Source organism: Furipterus horrens, unplaced genomic scaffold, assembly GCF_987537825.1.
Source record: "Furipterus horrens unplaced genomic scaffold, mFurHor1.1.pri manual_scaffold_10, whole genome shotgun sequence".
In the NCBI taxonomy this organism is placed as follows: domain Eukaryota; kingdom Metazoa; phylum Chordata; class Mammalia; order Chiroptera; family Furipteridae; genus Furipterus; species Furipterus horrens.
The window spans coordinates 37,921,239-37,936,605 of NW_028327180.1; positions in this window are offsets into that span (position 1 = coordinate 37,921,239).

Sequence of the window (15,367 nt, forward strand, 5' to 3'; positions counted from 1 at the left end):
CTCTCCTAGCTCAACACCTTGCAGCCTCACCTCATACAATACATGTATAAAAAAAGGTGGGGACTGGCAAATGCCAGAAAAAATATAGGAAAAAGATTAACATCATCTATCCTCCTACTATGCATAAACAACTAGTGTATTTGTTTTGTTGTTGTTTTGTGTTTTACAAAGAGTAGAATCTTTTTTTTAAATCATCAACCGAGGATATGTTTATTGATTTTAGAGAGAGAAGAGGGCAGAAAGAGAGAGAGAGAGAGAAAAAAAATATTGATCAGTTTCCTTCCTGGTCAGGGATCGAAGGCGCAACCCTTTGTCGTACAGGACAACGCTCTAATTAACAGAGCCAGTCGGCCAGAACTTACTACCTGTAATCATTATTGATGAAGGACACTTTCAGCTGGGCTCCTATGTGCCTTCAACACCTCCTAGAACTTGGAGAAGCGTCCTTGGTTGCTGACAACAAGATATTCCAGCCTATATTGTATCTTCTTTGCCCAGAAACATAACAGCAGCTATTCTCCAAAGAACCCTCACTCCTTGGGGTGGGAAGGAGTATTGAAGGCTACCTTTTTAATTTGGGGGATTCTTCTCCAATTATTACACACAAATTTTGGTGGAAAACTGATTAAAGGCAACTTCAGTGCTCAGGTAGAATTGATACGTTTTTTTTTTCTTAAATATTTTATTTATTTACTTTTTTTAGAGAGAGGGGAAGGGAAAGAGAGATAGAGAAACATCAATGTGTGAGAGATACATCAATCAGTTGCCTCTCACATGCCCTCAGCTGGGGACCTGGCCCGCAACCCAGATATGTGCCTTGACTAAGGATCAAACCAGTGACCTTGTGGTTCGCAGGCCAGTGCTCAATCCATTGAGCCACACCAGCCAGGGCTAGACTTGGTAAGTTTTAAAGACTGTGAGTTCCTATTGCTATCTCCAGTTTAGCTCTAACAATACTCCTTAATAGATGTCCTTAGTAACTACACCTGACCATGTGCACCAGCTGTTATTTTTAAAATTTGTAATTGATTTGAGAGAGAAAGAGAGAAACATCGATTTGTTGTTTCACTTATTTAGGCATTCATCGGTAGATTCTTGCATGCACTCTGACTGGGACTCAAACACATAACCTTGTTGCGCTGGAATGACACTCCAACCAACTGAGCCACCTTGCCAGGGCCGTAAGTAAAGTTTTATTGTCATACAGCCACACCCATTCATTTGCTTTCTGTTTACCTGCTTCCTGGCTTCCAGAACAATCTTGAGTAGTTGCGTCAGAGATCACATGACATGCAAAGTCAAGAATATTTACTCTGTGGCCCTTAACAGAAAATATTTGCAGACCCCTACTTTAGAAATTATTTTACTCTTTTCTTTCATCATTTGGTAAACATATGAGTTTCTTAAGATCCTGATTTCAACATGTGTAATTTCTCATTCGTTTTACCCGTCAACATAAAATATAACTTCTGCCCTGGCTGGTGTGCTCAGTGGACTGAGCACTGGCCTGTGAACAGAAATGTTGCTAGATCTATATTCTCATTCAGCGCACATGCCTGGGTTGGGGGCCAGGCCCCAAGTTGGGGGCGTACAAGAGGCAACCAATTGATGTTCAGTGTATCTCTTGCACACTAATGTTTCTCTCCCCTTCTCCCTCCTTTCCCCTCTCTCTAAAAGTAATTAAATAAAACATTTAAAAAATAAAATAACTTCTGGTTGAAACTTAAGATCTAAGATCACAGCAGCTATCATGGCATGAATAACTGGCCAGCTAGCTGATCAGTCCAGAGACTGGGCATGTGACCTGTGCTGGCCACTGCAATGAGAGGATAAGCCTACATGGTGGGGGATTCCAGAGAAAGTTTCTGTAGACTAACCCCCAGGATAGCAGAATAGGGAAATGGAAAGAATCTGGTTCTGAAATGACACTGCTGAACTGTCCTGACCATCCTGAGCCTGGAGGCTGCCCTAGCTTGGGGCTGTTCTCTGAGCTAATAAATGTCTTTATGAAGTTAAGCAAGTGGAATCAGGTTTCCTGTTTCTTGTAGCTAAAAGCATGTAACTGATGCAGCTGGCCCTGGTAGCCACTTTGAACACCCCTTGCTAATGACAGACAGGGAAATAACTTCGTTCTCACCTCCCTTATAATAATCCCTGATGCCATGTGGTTATGTATACAAACAGTTGCCTGGTGAGTAGTTTCGGTTACTTATAAGCACATATAAAGTGTTAGAGGGACATGAGGAAAATTTCTGGGGATGTGTAATAGTTTCCTAGGGCAGCTGTAACAAAATTTCACAAATATAGTGGCTTAAAACAACACATTTATTATTGCACCATTCTGAAGCTCAGGAGTCTGAAATGGGTCTCATTGGACTAAACTCCAGGCCTGAGCAGGCTAGTTCTTTCTGAAGGCTCCAGGGAGAATCATTTCCTGCCTTTTCTGGCTTCTAGAGGCTGCTGCATTTCTTGGTTTGACCTCTGGATCACATCTCCTCTGACTCTTGACCCTCCTACCTCCCTCTTATATGAACCCTTTGTGATGATACTGGGCCCCCTGAGTAATCCAGGATAACTTCCCCATCTCAAGATCCTTAACTTCATCCCATATGCAAAATCCCCCTTTTTTTTTCATGGAAGGTCACATTTTCACAGCTTCTGGGGATTAGGAGGGGACATCTTTGGGGAGGTGCCATTATTCTGCTGACCACCGAGTGAATGGGCTATTATTTATAAGATTCTAGGGGCTGGCCGGACATTTCCTGTGTTTATCTCACCTGGGCTAATTTATGAAACCACAGACACCTGGAGGATTGGGTGGGCTAGGCTGGAAGGTGCAAGATGGCTTCTTTGGCACATGGGGAAATGGGTGCTGGCTGTTGGCTAGTTTCCATACAGCAGCCCAGCCTTCAAGAAGCTACACTGGCTTCCTTACATCAAATCTAATTCCCAAGCCCTGGCTGCTGTGGCTCAGTGGATTGAGCATCGGCCTGCGAACAAAGTGTTGCTGGTTCGAGTCCCAGTCAGGGTACATAATTAGGTTGCAGGTCAGTTCCCCAGTTGGGGGCGTGAGAGGCAACCACACAGTGAAAAAAAAAAAAAAAAAAAAATCTAATTCCCACATCTGACTTCTGCCATATTCTGTGGATTAAAGTAAGTCACATGGCCATGCCTAAATGCAGGAGCGTGGAGATACGGTAGTCCCTCTCTATATCGCAGTTCACTTATCACGGCCTCACTGTATCGCGGGATTTTTAAAAATATTATATTTAATTATTTATCGCGGATTTTTTGCTATATTGCGGCATTTTGTGGTACTGTATATGTATGTTGTTAAAGTTAGGTTTAAGAGTGTAGGATATGTTTAAGAATATAAGTAGTGTTTATAAAAGTGTGGAAAATGTTAATAAGGGAGTGGGAAAGGTTAATAAGGGACTGGGAATGGTTTATAAGTGTGTGGGAAGGGTTTATAAAGCCTTAAAATATATATAAATACTAAAATAAATATAAGGCTCCTACTTCGCGGGTTTTCACCTATCACGGGGGAGGTCTAGAACGTAATACCAGCGATAAGTGAGGGAATATTGTACAGACTTCCCCTTTGGATGGGAGGAGCCTCTAAGTCCCATTGCAAAGGGACATGATATTGGAATGGGAGGAATTTGTGGTCACTGCACAACCCACCCAAGTCCTTTGATCCAGTTGTTTAAGTTCATGTTCTTTGTTGTTCTGACTCCTGACACTTTTCTCGGTAGCTTTTAGCCATCAGTTCTTACCTGATAATGGTGCTGAGGAGGTCAGCTCTAAGCAGTTCACTCTTTTACTCTGAGACAGAGGGAAAACAGCTGAAGCCATTCAATGTCTGAAGGTTTCATGAAGGGATACAGCAACTGCCCACTGCAATGGAATTCATACATGGTGATAAGTTGAAATTCAAATGCATGTAGCCTGCTCAGGCCCCACCAGATATCACAATTATTCTGAAATTGGAAGGCTTCTGGGTTCACCAGTCTTGAAAGGCTGGTGAAGCAGGTGATATTACCAAGAGTTTGTAAATCTTCATGAAGCTATTGATTCAGGCAAATCACCAATAGTGTTGAGACCCTGAGATGAACGGGTAGTGGGGAACAGAACCATCATATATGATGGATTCTCATCACACATAATACTGTCCATATTTCTAAAAAGACTTCTCAAACAGGTATAGTCATTAAAAAAGAGGTTGAGCCCTGGCTGATGTGGCTCTGGGGATGAGCATCAGCCTAGCAATGCAGGGATCGCAGGTTTGAGTCCCAGTCGAGGCACATGCCTGGGTTGCAGGCCGGGTCCCTGATGGGGGCCTGCAAGAGGCAACCAGTCACTGTTTCTCTCCCTCTTTTTCTTCCTGTCTCCCCTCTCTCTAAAAATGAATAAATAAAATATTTAAAAAATAAAAATAAGCCCTGGCTGGTGTGGCTCAGTGGATTGAACTCTGGTCTGCAAACCAAAGGGTCACAGGTTTGATTCCCAGCCAGGGCACATGCCTGGGCTGCATGCCAGGTCCCCAGTTGGGGGAGCGTGAGAGGCAACCATACATTGATGTTTCTCTCCCTCTCTTTCTCTCTTCCTTCCCCTCTCTGAAAGTAAATAAATAAAATCTTTAAAAAAAATAAAATAAAAAGGAGGTTGAAGGACTGACAGATGGATGGACAAGGAGCCTAAGACAGACCATATTCACATCTGGAGGGTTGATTTACAATAGAGGAAGTAGTGCACAGCAGTACAGTGCAGGAAGGACAGTCTCTCAATAAGTGATGCTGGGCCTGACTGGTGTGGCTCAGTGACTTGGGTGTCACACTGCAAACCAAAAGGTCACCCATTCAATTCCTGGTCAGGATACGTGATGCCTGGGTTGCCAGGCAGGTCCCTGTTGGAGGTGTACAAGAGGCAACCGATCCATATTTCTTTCGCCAATTGATGTTTCTCTCTCTCCGTTTCCCCCTCTCTAAAAATAAATAAATAAAATCTTCTAAAAATGATGCTGGTACAACTGGATATCACTACTGAAAAAATACAAAATGTGACCCCTACCTCACACTATACACAAAGTCACTTTGGGGAGTACTGTGGACCTAAATGCAAAAAATAAAACAATAACATTGTAGAAGATGATGCAGGATAATACTTTTATAACTTTGTGGTAAGGATTTCAGAAACAGGTCACATAACAATAAAGGAAAACAATGATACATTGAGTTATATTAAAATTAAATGAGAACTGCCCTGGCTAGTGTGGCTCAGTGAATTGAGTGCCAGCCTGAAAACCAAGGAGTCACTGGTTCGATTTCCAGTCATAGTACATGCCTGGGTTCCAGGCCAGGTTCCTAGTTGGGGGCATGCGAGAGGCAACCACACATTGATGTTTTTCTCATTCTCTTTCTCCCTCCCTTCCCCTCTCTCTAAAAATAAACAAAATATTTTTAAAATTAAATTAAATAAGAACTGTTCAAAAGACACCATTAAGGGGAGACTTCTGGCCAAGATGGAGGCCTAGACAGACATGCTGCATCTCCCTCCACAAATAAGAAGGAAAACAACTACCTCAAACCTAGAGACAACCAGAAGTTCCAGAAAATAGATCTGCATGGAAGTCCAACAAAGATATAAAGAAGTAATACTCATCCAGATAGGTAGGAGGGGTGAAGCTGGGGTGGAGAGGACGCGGTGTGGTGACGGCAACAGTGGCGGGAGTGGCAGGCTAGCAGAAAGCACAGTCACCATTTTAAAAAGTAGGGAGGGACACCTGGGGAGCGCTCCCAGTACCAGACCATACTGCACAGCTCATGGTTCCAGTGCCAGGGAAAATAAAGCGTTGTTGCTTTGAAGTGTACAAATCAGTGGGGGTTGGGGTGGAGGAAGAAACTGCTGGCCTATCAGCAGAATCCGCTTGTTTAAAGGGCCCCAACAGTCCTAGAACGTCTGCAGACCCACCCACTCTGGGAACAATGGACAGGGCAACAGCTAGAGAGGCGCCAGTCCCATACGGAAGTGGGAGAAGTGCCTGGAAAAGGGGTGAGTGCTCAGCAAGCGGCATTGTTCCCTCTTGGACCATCCCCCCCCCCCCCACAGCACCACAGTATGGTGAAACTGGTTGCTCTGTACTGATGAATACCTAAGGCTCCACCCCTTACAACATAACTGGTGCGATAGCTCTACCTAAAACACGGAGGCAAACAAACAGAGCAGCCTGTCAAGATGAGGAGACAGAGAAGTATGGCCCAAAAGAGGGAACAAATCAAGGTTCCAGTGGGAGAACTAAGTGACGAGGAGACAGCCAACCTAACAGATGAGGAGACAGCCAACCTAACAGACACAGAATTCAAAACACCGGTGATACAGATGCTCACAGGCTTGACAGATATGCTTAAGTACAGCAAACGCATAAGGGAAGAAGTGAAGGCTATGCTAAATGAAATGAAGGAAAACACACACAAAATAAATGGTGAAGGGAAGGAAACCGAGGTTCAAATCAATTCTGAACATTAGGAAGAAAAAAATAGTCAACAAGTTCATCATAATCAAGCCATTATTATATGAAATGTTAAAGGGACTTATTTAAGAAAAAGAAGATCAAAGCTATGAACATTAAAATGACAACAAACTCACAACTATCAACAACTCAATCTAAAAAATAAAAACAAAATCCAACTAAGCGAACCAGAATAGGAAAAGAATCATAGGTATGGGGATCATTTGGAGGGTCTTCAGCTGGGAGGGGGAAGGGGGTGAAATGGGGAAATGGTGCAAGGATTAAGAAGCATAATTGGTTGGTATAAAATAGACAGGGGGAAGTTAAGAATAATATAGGGAAGAATGAAGCCAAAACCAAAGGATGTATATGCACAACCCATGGACATGAACTAAGGGGGGTGGTGTTGCTGGAGGGAAGGGGGGGGGTACTGGGTGAAGGGAAGCAAAGGGTAAAAAAATTGGGGCTACTGTAACAACATAATCAATAAAATATACTTAAAAAATAAATTTTAAAAAAAAGGAAAGTAAAAAAAAATGACACCATTAAGAGAATGATAAGGCAAATCACAAAGGAGATATTTGTAATGCATGCAACTGATAAAAGGGTTATATCTAAAGCCCTGGCTGGTGTAGCTCAGTGGACTGAGTGCTGGCCTGTGAATCGGAGCGTTGTCATTTCGATTCCTGATAGTCTGGGCACATGCCTGAGTTGCGGACTGAATTCCCAGTTAGGGGCACGAAAGGCAGCCAATTAATGTTTCTCTCCCTCTCTTTGTCCCTTCCTTCCCATCTGTCTCAGAAATAAATAAAATCTTTATTTTTTTTAAAGGCTTATATCTAGAATTTATAAAGAATGCCTAGAGCACTGGCCAATGTGGCTCAGTTGGTTGGAACATCATCCAGTAACCAAAGGGTTATAGGTTTGATTTCTAGGCAGGGCACATGCCTAGGATGCATGTTCAATCCAGTTCAGCCGTGCATGTGTGCACCTCCAAGTCTGGGCACATATGATTCCTGATCTGGGCACCAATCCCCACTCTGGAAGCATATGGGAGACAATCAATCAATGCTTCTCTCTTGCATCAATGTCTCTCTCTCTTCAAAAAAAAAAAAAAAAATTTTAGAAATCGAGGAAAAGTCAGACAGCCAAGTTGAAAACTGGGCTATACTTATTGAAATGATTCACAAAGGGGGGGATACAAACGACCAATGAATTATAAAGTGGTCAATCTTATCAGTAAATACAGAAATGGAGATTAAAACTACAATAAGGTAGCACTACAGACCCAACAGATTGGGAACAAAAATTCAGGTGTGTTAATAGTGTTGGAAAGCTATATGCCAATGGTGGCTATCATATCCTCATGGTGGGTGGGGATGTAAATTTATGCAATAACTTTGAGAAAGAGGTTAACATTTTCAAGTGCATTTGAACACACACAAACACTACAGCCTGGCAATTCCACTCTTAGATATATACTTTAATGAAGCACATGCACATATGATAGCCAGACATATTCACAGCAACATTTTTTTGTAATAACCCCAAACTGAAAATAACACAAGTTAACCTGAATGTATATTCATATAATGGAATACATACAGTAGTGAAAATTAATACACTCAGCTGTGTGGAATAATTGAAATACTTGCAGCGTAATTTCACTTATATACATTTTTGAAAAAAGCAAAACTAATCTTACTTAGTCTGCATACTCATGTGGTCAAACTATAAACAAGGAGAGAAAGTCATAATCATAAAATTCAATTACTGTACTGGCTGCAATGGGGGAAGGAAAGAATAGGTCCATATGGGTCTTGAGGTTGCAAGGATGTGGGGATGAACTTTTCAGGTCCTGTCAATGGTCATGTATTAGCTTTATAATACCTTGTTAAATTAGCCATTTGCATGGCATGCACTGCTCTGAAAATGTATTACATTTCATTTAAAAAAAGCTTTTCATAAAAGATATCAGTCAGATTATTGGTGGTTCACCCACTTGTAGAATTTTTATTAAAGAAAATATAGGGAATTCAGAAAGCTTCAGCCATTTCAACTTTGATGCAAATATGCACATCTTTGCAGGAATGCTTGATCCCCAATGTTGTGTCTTCTTGTATCTGCCCTATTGCTACAGAGATGAATCAGAATTTGTTTAAAAAACAAAAAGAAAACAAAAAACCTCTGAGACTTATTCCTTTAGTAATGCATAAGGAAATATTCTGAAATAAGAAAACATGTTCAATTTTAATATGCCCTATTCTTTATTATATTTTCAACTAAGAGCTTTTCATAAGAACCCCTAAGTTTGAAACCATTTTTAATTTGTAAGTACACTTTTTATCTATTTATTTTTATTAATTGATTTTAGATAGAGAGGAAAGGGGAGAGAGAGAAAGAGAGGTGGGGAAAGAGAAACACTGTTTTGTTGTTCCACTTATTTATGCATTCAGTGGTTGATTCTTGTGCCCTGACTGGGATGGATTGAACCCGGAATCTTGGCGTATTGGGACAATGCTGTAACCAGTTGAGGCTACCTGGCTAGGGCTTGTAAGTATAAAAAATCAGCTGCGGCCCTGACCTGTTTGGTTGAATGAGTTGGGCATCATCCTGCAAAGCAAAGGGTCACTGGTTTAACTCCTGGTCAGGGCACATGCCTGAGTTGCAGGTTTGGTCGTGACAGGGATGACCAGTTGGAGTTTCTCTCTCACATCAACACTTCTCTCACTCCCTTTTTCCCTTCCTTTCCTGCTCTCTAAAAATAAATAATAAAAATGTTTAAAAATTGACTGTGGTTAGAGAAGAGGACTGCCATGCCCCACTCTTTGTATTGCCAGAGCCTTGGAAAAGGTGAAGCTGATCATTTTGATCTATAGAGAGCACCTTCCTCATTAGCGAGATTGTCTTTTCTTTAAAAATTTATTTATTTATTTCTTTATTTAGAGAGAGGGGAAGGTAGAGAGAAAGAGAGGGAGAGAAACATCAATAGGTTGCCCCTGGCAGACACCCCAGCCAAGGACCAGGCCCACGTGCTCTGACCAGCAATTGAACTGGTGACTTCTTGCTTTGTGGGGTGCTGCTCAACCAACTGAGCCACGCAAACCAGGGCAAGACTGTCCTTTCTAAACAAAATCAGGGTGAAACACAAAAGCTAATAAGTTGACAACTGTACTATTTCAAATCACCAATTTAAGGATGTATGGGTGGTCAAAGGTAGTTAAATTACTTTTGAGATATAATTTACATGATCTGTAGTTATTTTTTAAACATCTCACACTTTTTTTTTAGCCAGGGAAGAGGCCAATGTATCTGTCAATAAAGGTTTTTATATTTCAAGTAAAAAAAAAAAGTTTAAAATTTTTCTCAACATGAACTTTCTTACCTCATGTCATACGCTTGCAAGATCACAGCTCTTTAGCCAGATGCTGAAGACATTGAGAGAGTCACAACTAGATGAATTTCCAGAACAGGCACAACTTCTGTAGTGACAGAAATCAGGACAATGGTTGTCTGGGGGATGGAGGGAACTTTCTGGGAGATAGGAATGTTCTAGATCTTGATGGGAGTAGCAATGACATAGGTTCCTGCCTAAATTACTCACCAAACTACACTTAAGATCTGTGTAGGTCACCGTAAATAAACCGTATCTCGGTTAAGCTCAGTTGATATAATAATATTACATTTTTACCTTCAGGTCTGGTGTCTTCTCCAAGGCACAAGAGATCAGCTGCAAATGCAGAAAGTGATCCCATCAGCCCCAGGAATGACAGGGAAGATCATCAAGCCTTTTTGGCCTCACCTTATTGACATTTCTTGCTGTTTGTTTATCAAACACCTTGTCCCCAGTCTCTTGGAATAATTCTTTGAGAATGTGTGAGTTTTTCACCAAGGGGTCCTGGAACCACCACAACCCTCTCTGAGGCAGAAGTGGCCTCTAGAGGGCGCTGTTTACACAGTCAACCCCAGGAATTTTATTTATTTTCTGCTGTTCTTTTATATTGTTTTTTTTTAGATTCAGTTGTTGATAGCTGTGTATTTATTGCCATTTTATTGTTCATATTCTTTATCTTCTTCTTAAAGAAACCTCTTTAACATCTTATATAAGACTGGCTTGGTGGTGATGAACTTAGTCAGCTTTTTCTTGTCTGGGAAGCTCTTTATCTGCCCTTCCATTCTAAATGATAGCTTTGCTGGGTAGAGTAATGTTGGTTGTAGGTCCTTGATTTTCATCACTTTGAATATTTCTTGCCAATTTTTTCTGGCCTGCAAAGTTTCTGTTGAGAAATTAGCTGACATTCTTATGGGAGCTTCCTTGTAGGTAACTAAGTGCTTTTCTCTTGCTGCTTTTAAGATTCTCTCTTTATCTTTAATCTTTGGCATTTTAATTATGACATGTCTTGGTGTGGGCCTCTTTGGGTTCACCTTGTTTGACTCTCTGCACTTACTGGACTTGTATGTCTCTTTCCTTCACCAGGTTAGGGAAGTTTTCCTTCATTATTTTTTCAAATAGGTTTTCAATTTCTTGCTTTCTCTCTCTTCTCCTTCTGGCACCCCCATGATGCAAATATTGGTATGTCTGAAGTTTTCCCAGAGGCTCCTTACACTACCATCATTTGGGGGGATCTTTTTCTCTTTTTGCTGTTCTAATTGTGTTTTTTGCTTTCTTGTATTTCCAAGTGCTGATTTCATTCTCAGCTTCATCTATTCTACTGTTGATTCCCTCTAAATTATTGGTTTTCGTTAGACTATGCTTTATTTCTGACTGGTTATTTTTTGTGGTTTTCATGTCCTTTTTAATGCTATTGAAGTTCTAAGTTCATTTACTCTTCCCTTAAGTTCATTGAGCATTCTTACAACTAGGGTTTTGAATTCTGTATCTAGCCATTGCTTGTCTCCATTTTGTTTACTTGTTTTCCTGTAGTTTTGTTCTTTTCTTTCATTTGGAGCATGTTTCTTTGTCTCTTCCTTTTGGCAGCCTCCCTGTATTAGTTTCTATGTATTAGGTAGAGCTTTTATGTACCCAGGCTTGGTAGAGTGGCCTAATGTGGTAGGTGTCCTGTAGGGTTCAGTGGCACAGCCCCCCTGTTCACCTGAGCTGGGCACTCCATGTGCACTGTCCCCCATCCCCCATGTGAACTGTGTACACTGTCTTGTTGTAGTTGAGCCTTAATTGCTATCAACACATCAATGGAAGGGATTCACCTACAGACCAACTAATTGCAATGACTGGCTGTGACTGCTATGGAGGATCAGCTGTGCAGGGGCCCACCCCATGCTGCAGGATTTACTTCAGGGGGGCTCTGGTGCCTGCTGAGTCTGACCCTTGAGCGTTTCTCTTGTGGAGGTGGTTGGGTGGTGTTTTGATGTAGTCTGAAGCTGTACACTGGGTGTGCTGGCTCTGGGGCCTCCTGGTAGGTGCAGCCAAGGTCAGCTGCCACATGTGTTCTCCCTGGGGCCACAAAGAATGAGCTACAAAATGATCTGCAGATGGCTACTACTTGGGCTGGGCTTGGAGGTGCCCAGGAGAGGCCAAGCTGTGAACCAAGGCCGGCTGCTGCTCGTGCCGAGTCTGTGGCCACTTAGCAAGAGATACAGGGCATGCCAAGGCCAGATGCTACTTGCCTGAGAGATTTTAGCAAAGGCTGAAGCATAAGCCAAGACAGGCTGTTAGTATGGAAAAGCCACTGGAAACAGTTTGGGTGGACTCGCAAGTTGGGTGAGGCAGGGTCTCAGGGAATCACCAGTGCTGGGCAAACAGTGATAACCAGGTTGATGGAGACTAAGATGTGGTGCCTAATCCAGGAATTTACACTTATTTCTGGAGCTTCTACAATTTCTATAAAACCCTCACTGTCCAGCGAGGTGGAACAGTGTCATTTTCCACTCCACTGATGCTAGGACACTGGAGCTGTCACAGAGAGGTATCATTCACACCAAAAATGCCTGATCTTGAAAAAAAAAATTAGACAGTTAGCAAAACGCTGGGGGGGGGTGGTGGAGGGGACGGTGAATGCAACTGCAGGGGACCAGGATATGACACCCCAAAACATGTTACTTTGGCATAAGAATTGTTTTGAGCTGAAGGCATTTGAATTCCTTAAATCTCTTACCTGTCTAAAAGCAGAGCCTCTTGAAAGAAAATTGTCATAAATTCCTTCCTGGGATCAATTCTAATTTTCTCTTCTTGGAAAAGAGAGGAAAAAAAAAAAGGAGAGAGAGAGAAATTGGCACCACTCCCAGACAGACTTTGTCACAAACTATTATACCTCCTTTCTGTTCTCCTGAAGGCCCATTTATCTTTCCTAAAATTCATTTGCTCTGCCATAATAAGTGGCTGTTGTTTCCCTCTCTTTCCTTATTACTATGTTGAAAATTCTCAAACCTCACCATTCCTTTGGGGAGTCGCTTATTTCTATAATGTCCCAAGCATGTAAAATTAAAAATTAGTGCCCTAGCTGGTGTGGTTCAGTGGATTGAGCACTGGCCTGCAAACCAAAGGGTCGCCAGTTTGATTCCCAGTCAGGGCACATGCCTGGGTTGTGGGCCAGGTCCCCAGTTGGGGGCGCGCAAGAGGCAACCACTCATTGATGTTTCTCTCTTCCTCTTTCTCTCTCCCTTCCCCACTCTCTAAAAATAAAATATAAATAAATAAATAAATAACTCCTAAAATAAAAAAATAGTAAGTTTAATTAATAAAGATAAAATTAACAATGCCTCTTGTTAAAATGTATTTCATTAATTTAATTTGCAGATCCCTGGTACAGCATATAAGAGGGTAAAGGGAAAGGTTTTCTTCCCCTACACACCAGAAGTTTGCCAGTAATATCAGCTGTGGATCGACACTCCTTGATTCCACTTGGCCTACGGTAGCTGGGGTCAAAGGTAAGAATGCTTCCAACAAGCCAGCCTAGCCTTCTCCTTGACATCCTGGCCGAGAGAGGACCTGCTACTGGGTCAGTGACCCCAAATAGGTAAGGCCCAGGCCAGACGCCTGGTGCCAGTGCACTCTGCCTAAATTTAATCTTCAGGCCATTTATAGTCTCACACCCAGTCCTGTGGAATTTGCCTGTGCACAGAATGGAATATTCACGTACAGGGACAGCGTGGCCTCTGTCAGGTCATAAAATGAACATGTGACTGGGTTTGGGGAAAGGAAGGAGTCACCTTTGACTGAGACCAGCCAGGAATGTGCAGTTCTACATGAAATTCTTAGAAATTCAGTTGTGTTGAAATAATTAGCTGAGTCATGAAAGGGGAGCCAGGTCACTGATCCCATCGCATGAGTCGTACCCACGCCACCTGCACCACTCTAGTCCAAGAATGAATTCCCATGAGTCCATGTCTCAGTTCTGCTTTTGGGAAACCTGGCCCAAAAGAGACATCAAGAGGAAAAACTGCAATTGGGGACCTGTAATTCTTCAAATAAATGAAAGGGCCTCCGAAAAGTCAGAGTGACAGGTCTGATTCATGTATTGATTTGTTTACAACTCAGCGGAGCAGCAAATTCTGTTCCTCATGTCAAATATGCTCTAGAGATTGACTCAATGACCTGTTTTACAAGCTTTAGAGTTGACCGTTATACTCCAGGAATAAGTATTTAACAAGCTGGAAATGTTCTGGAAGAACTTGAGGTTCTCTCCCTAGTGATGAGACCTAGCCCTGAGGTTTGTTTTCCCTCCATTTAGCAGAGATTTCATCGAAGGGACATAACACCTCTTTCCCTGAGGCAGCACTGGGGAGAGTGAAGTGCTTGGCATATGGACGGGTGAGAGGCCAGCTCTGCAAAATCTGAAGGTGCTTGTCCCTGTCATCTGAGGAGGGCATAGGCCATGAGGACATCAGTGTCTGTGTTCTGCTTTCCACAGTGTCAAGTGAGCAGGTCTATCCATTAGGACTCATTGGGTTTGTGAACCCACTGGAGGCTGAATGAAAGGGAACCTTTCCTGCCTTGTTTGTAAAGCAGGGTGTTGCTTCTGCCCTGGCTGGTGGGTGACTTGAAGGAGATGGCAGCATGGGGTCTTGCCCTGTCCTGCCTGTTTCTCTCCATAGGGTCCCTTTGTCCTTCAAGTGCTAGCGCCACACCCCCTTCTCTGGAAAGCTTCCGCTGCCAGCCCCCATCCCAGCCCAGATGCAGCTCTTGCCACTACCCCAGCGGCAGAGCCAGTCCTGGTGCCTCAGGATATGGCCATGGCCTGGGGCAGCAGACCAACCCCAAAGGGGGTGCCAGGGCTGGTGTTCCCCACATATTCTTGGTACTCTCAGCAGCATCGTAGGGCTGCACCCCTAACTCCTCGGGGCGGGGTGGGCTCATGTGAATGGTCTGGCCAATGAGTTATGAATGGAAGGGACGTGACTAGCCAGAATAAGTCCCTCCAAAAGCCTGGCCCTTCTGTCCCACTGGAGGCTGCATGCCTGGGAGTGGGGAGATGTGGACAGATGGCCCAGCCATGTAGGAATGGAGCCAAAAATAAGCCCTTGTGGGGGTTGTTTGGTTTACCTTTTTGATTGTAGTAAAATATACATTACCATCATAACCACCATTAACTGCACAGCTCAAGGGCACTAAGAACAGTTGTATTTGGGGGCAATCATCCCCACCATCCAGCTCCAGAACTTTCTCATCTTCCCAAACGGAAACTCTGTCCCCATTAAATACTGCCAAGCTCTTGCTGTTCCCCGCTTCCACCTGCAATCTGACCACCAAAGGGAAGGACCAGATGCCAGGCCCTGCCAGCAAAGCAAACCACAGACACAACCTTCCCAGTGACTGTGACATCACCTGACATAGCACAACGAAGCGGGAGAGCTCCTCTGTAGGCAGAGACCCTGCGATTGGGCCTCGTCCACCCCATGGGA